The sequence below is a fragment of the Erithacus rubecula genome, assembly GCF_903797595.1.
Source record: "Erithacus rubecula genome assembly, chromosome: Z".
Taxonomy (NCBI): domain Eukaryota; kingdom Metazoa; phylum Chordata; class Aves; order Passeriformes; family Muscicapidae; genus Erithacus; species Erithacus rubecula.
In genome coordinates this window covers 6,950,523-6,956,050 of record NC_136661.1, presented here as the reverse complement: position 1 = coordinate 6,956,050, position 5,528 = coordinate 6,950,523, and positions in this window count along the sequence as shown.

Sequence of the window (5,528 nt, the reverse complement as noted above, 5' to 3'; positions counted from 1 at the left end):
ATTCACTTGACAATTAAAGTGAACTATTTTAGGCCTTTTCTAAAGTTGGCTCAAAACACTGAGCTGGAGAACCATTTCTCAGCTCACTATTTCAAGAGCAGATGGAGTGTGACATGTACATGTTTTAGAATCAGTGTTCCTGGGAGAATTTCTGAGATCCTCTGAAATTCAGTATTATAGTTGAATGTTGTGAGTGAAGTCTGGCCTTTTTCTCTTGTCTTGTTTTCTATATAAAACCATGAGTGCTCTTTGATCTACTGGCTTACCTGACCAAGCCCTGTGTATTCCCTGAGTATTCCTATCGAATCTTGAGAAGAAAGCACTATTCTCTTTGAATTCTTGGGAAATTCCTACTATATTCTAGCAAAATTGAATCCATGTTCCTCCTCTCAAGATATACGTTAGCTTGGGAATATTTTTTCTGTTGGGATTTTGTGTGATAATGGTTTATTTTAGAGGCAGTAGCATGTTCAGTTCTGTGCTATTTCCTGAACTCAACCATAATGCATACTGTATGGTAACGTCCTCTTTTATTAATGCTTTTGAGTGTTTGATTAATGTGCATTTGAGGATCTCTGTAGTGTTAGCTGTATCACCTCAGCATAGAAAACTACCTATAACTCTGAAAACGAGTTTCTGTTTCCCCTTCCACACTGAAGAAATGATAAAGATTGGGATTTCTTCACAGATACTCACAAATATTTATTGTAGAAAAAATCAAATTAAAAATAGCAGTTCAAAGTAAAAGCTTAACACTGACTTTTGTTCAGAGTCTGTTAAACATAAGATTGATTTTCCTAAGTTCTGTAGAGCCATTCAGCAATGCTTTGTTCAGTGCAGTAGTTTGGAATCATAATCCATTGACTACAGGCTAACCAGTTACACGAGGATCACCTAATACTTCCTGTAAAAAATGCTGAAGTCTCAGCAAACTCAGGCTGAAGTCTCAGTTTAGTGTTGTGAGATGACTGTCTGAGAAATAGGTAATCTGGGGAGGGGCAGCCACTGAAGGAAAGGTATTTTTATACTTTCCACTCCCTTTTCTTTGATTTCCCGACTTTACTTTTGTTTATTTTTCTTCTGCAAATATGTGCATCGAATGTCATTACAGACCTTGTGTGTTCAATGTGGTGAGCTGAACCTGAGCAGGTAACAGATATTCAATACCATCTTGGGTGCTTGCAGCAAGAAAATAATTTTTCTGCCTGGAGTCTCCTGTTGAACTGTTGTCCTCTATCCTGCTGACTCTCCAGCTACACCCATGGCAGTGCACCTTTCCCCAGTTTTAGCTCCCTTTTAATCAATGCACAATTGTAAATATGTGTATTTTCTAATTATGAAGTGTAGAAACATGTATCTCACATGCCAGGGCTTAAGGAAGAATAAAAAGCATGCAGTCTGCAGACTTATTCTTCCAGCCTCTAAATGCCTGCTGTATTAAATGATACTAGAAATAACAAGCCAATCATTGTCTGATGATTCAGTGATTTCATGGCCTCACCCAGGAAGCTCCAGCCATTTACAATTTTAACAATTTTAGGGACTATTTTCGATAATGTCATAAGCTATCTTTAAATATCTGCAAATGGTCATTGACTTAGAGAAAAATCTCTGAAATATAGCTGTTTCTTAATTATTTTGAGCAGCATGTAACTTCCTCAGAAAAGTCTGTTTTCCTGGGGCTTTGAATTCAAATCAGCCTTCCAACAGTGTGTGGTAGGCTAAAGGCTGATTGTATTGTTTATGCAGTTGTGGTTTTGATATTAAAATGATATCTGCACTTCTGATTTCTGATTTTCTAGCTCATTTGTTCAGAATGAGGCATACACTGAACCATACAGAAACATCTTCTATAAAAGTCACTGTGTGTTTGTGGATAACATTACATGGAGAGAGATCTCATTAAAATCTGTTCTACAACTCTATATTTCATTTGTAAGGACACAATGAAAAATAGATATTTATGTAGCTTGCACTATCAGTACTTCTCACAGAGCTACAGAAAAGGTGAAAGACACACATACGTGATCATTTTTAGTTTTATATCATGCTGTGCTGGGGGCGACTTACAAATATCTTCTGTTAGACTTCTACAGGCATAGAGAAATCTCAGAACATTTACAAAGCGTATGCAAGATGACTCTAGGTTCATGTCTCAAAATGAACTAAATTGCTGAGTCCATTGAGAGAAAATTGCAGTAGTTAACAGACTTCTGTGGTGAGCCACAGGATTATCCTCACACGATGAAATACCTGGAAACAGATGCTGAATGTTTAAAGCATGAATGCTGCATACTGCTCAAAGATCTTTTGAAGTGTTACATTTGTGAACATGATGTAGGTTTGTTCAATAACCTAGAATATTGGTAAGAGTATTTTAAAAAGTAAAACCAGTGAACCTAGGTGAGCATACTGTAAAACAGTGAAAATGAAGACAGAAAAATAGTTCTTTCTCTATACCAAATGAACTCTCAGGAATAAAACTGAGTCTGGTATAATTCAAGTTTGAATTTTTGTGCAAGCTAAATTTCAACTTTAAAAAAAGAGCTGGTAGGACAATATTCCCTTCTCATGTGACTCACATATAGTGATGCGCAGTTGCAAAGTGATTTTTTTATAACACCAGTAGGTCTATTAGGAACCTCTCTTTTCAGGTGCTGTATTAAGATATATTCTATGCATACCTATAAATGGAGGAAAGAATAAAATACTTCTAATAAAAATATGCTATTTTGCAGCTTACAGCACTAACTGAACTAAATAAAATTAATAAATTCCAATATGGTTTTGGTTTTATTCTGCAGTAAAAACTATTGGCAGCTTTTTTGCATTTAATAAAGATTGAAATTGAAAGTGCGAGCACAACACTCAGCCAATGTATGTCAGAAAAATATCATTGGAATAAAGCCAGGAAATCAGTCCTCAGTGGTATTACTGGATTTCTTAAAAAAACATGATTTCAAATTTGAATTGTAGGTCTTTTCATCTTGATTTGCAGCTGTGTAAGCAAGTGTAAAATGTGCTGCCTCCACTGTAGTTTATTTTGCTAAGGAAGAGCCTTTCTTTTGTTCTTAAGTATAACATCTCAGGCCATTGCCTTCACAGAAGTGAAAGGTTTCACTGTCTAGTGAAGTGCAAACTTTTATTTTTACCTTATGCTGTAAAATCAGAAGGGAGTTGTTTTAAATGAGAAAAAAATGTCCAGAACTGCCCCTTCTCTACTATTCATCCATGTGGTACAGTGGTAAATACTTGAATTTGGGAGACTTGGAAGCAGTGGCATAGAAGAGAGTCAGTCTGTATGTGTTGGCAGAATGTCCCAACATGCACAGGAATTAATGTGTCCTAGTTTCAAACGTGAACATTTTTAAGGCCTTAAAAATGCTCTGAAAGTTGTCTTCTGCTATTGAATATGCCTTATTTTCCCCCTTTTGGAAGTATTCTTTGTCTTTGCTTTTTCTTTCAGAGTTTTGCTAATTGCTATGGGAGGGCAGGGGTTGAATGGAGGAGAATCAATTAAAAAAAAAAAACTTAATGAAGCCTCACAAGGAGAGCCTATTAAATGTGGTTAGTGTGCTGTGGCAGGATTTCCCAACCAAGCACTCTGAGAGCTAATGTGTATAAGAGCAGTAGTCAACATTATGGAACTCAATATGGTTAATTGGCTAGCCACTATGAAAACATACAGGTATCCTTTGCATTCAATTTTCAAACTAGAATACCACTTCATGTAACTTAGGGTATTTCTATATGTAACACACAACTTGAACATTTTACTTACTGCTTTCTTATAAATGAGTGATAGCACTCTGAAAGTGATTTCTACTTTTTTTGTTGCTTCAGAACTTACTAAAAGTTTCCTTCACTTATAAATAAGTAAACTTGTATCGTCTTTAAAGTCACTCATGCCAAGGGTGCTGAGAATGAGTACAGAGATTTTAGAAAACTAGTAAACTTGCTCATAATTATCCTCACAAAAAGCTTTTAGATTTGAAACCAGTATTAGCCAAAACAAAAGCAAGCTAGGCACTGTCAATATCACAAGTCAAATCTAAGGAAATTGATTTTTTTTAGTGCTGTACTTTTGTATGCTGATGAAAATTAATTAATTTTCATCAGATTCCATGGGTATTTATGTAGCATTACTGTGGGATTGTCATATAGGTCTCTTATACATTCTCTTATGCATTCATGTAGGAGTAAAAAATACAAAACAGGAAACAATTAATGCATGTTCCATGGGTATTTCCAGAAAGAAAATAAATTCCACCAGCTGTTTTTGCACATTTTTATGCCAAATACAGCATAAGAATGAGAACAGAGCACAACCTGTTTTACTTATAAATTTTCTTTTTTTTCTTCTTCTTTTGGAAGAATTGATGGCTCCTTCCTCCTGCTTGTTTTGATCTGTAATTAACGGCTTTTCTTCCAAAATATACTGCTGTAAACACCTAATTAAAATCCCTGCTCAGCTGGAATGGATTGCAGCAGGTGGATATTTTTCCTGTCTGCATTTAAAACAGAAAGGACGTGTCCTTCATTTCCAACATCAATTTATGTACTTAGCAGAGTGAATCTTGGCATACTGCTGATTCTTGCAGTCATGCATAACAACAGGAAACAGCAAAGGATTTAAGTACATGTTAGTTCAAATAAGTAAATGTCAATTATTTTGCCACAGAACTAAATCATTACTGAAATTATGTAAAGCTTTTCTATTTTGCTCTTTGTTACACAGCCTAAATTTAATTTTGACTTATATAAGTAACCACTGCTAATACAAAACAACAATGCCTGCATGAATACAATAAAATGTAAGGAACTTGTTTTTCTACAGTACATGTGCTTTATTTCCTGATCTACAAGAGCTGACCACTCTTCAATGGTATAATTTTGTCAAAAGCATTTCTTACCTAGAAAATGAAGGGTTCATCTTCTTTTGCAATGATAGAACAGAGCACTACTAATTCCTCTCACTCAGGCAACTTCAACAGATCATGAAATCACAGGAAATGAAAGTTTGTCTTTAATGTGAAACAATTCTTCACAATAGCAGTTTCATCCTTAAATAACACTCACCAAGGTCGTCCTATACTTAGTTTTCCAAGAGGTATTTCGGTAATGTTATAAGTGACAATATAGTATTGGCTTTCACATTTATGTATTAGCTTTTGCATACAATTATTAATCACAAAGATTCTGATATGGTACAATTTCTAATTCTCTTTCAACTGCTTATTGGTATAATATAATCTGTCAGTTTATGTATGTGCTGTTTAGCTCATATAAATAGTAGTGTGATAAATATATTATATCTTAGGCCTTAGCATAATATTAAAGTAGAGACTATGTAATGTTTAAATGCTTTTATTCATGAACTAGCTCAGGTAATGGTGTAAAATAATTATGTTGTTTCTTACATTTGTGGACTATCTTATCTGAATTATAAGATAATAGTGACAAAAACCAGAGCCCAATTTATGAGGCAATTTACTCACTCTTCATTATCAAAGAGTGTAAAAACAACA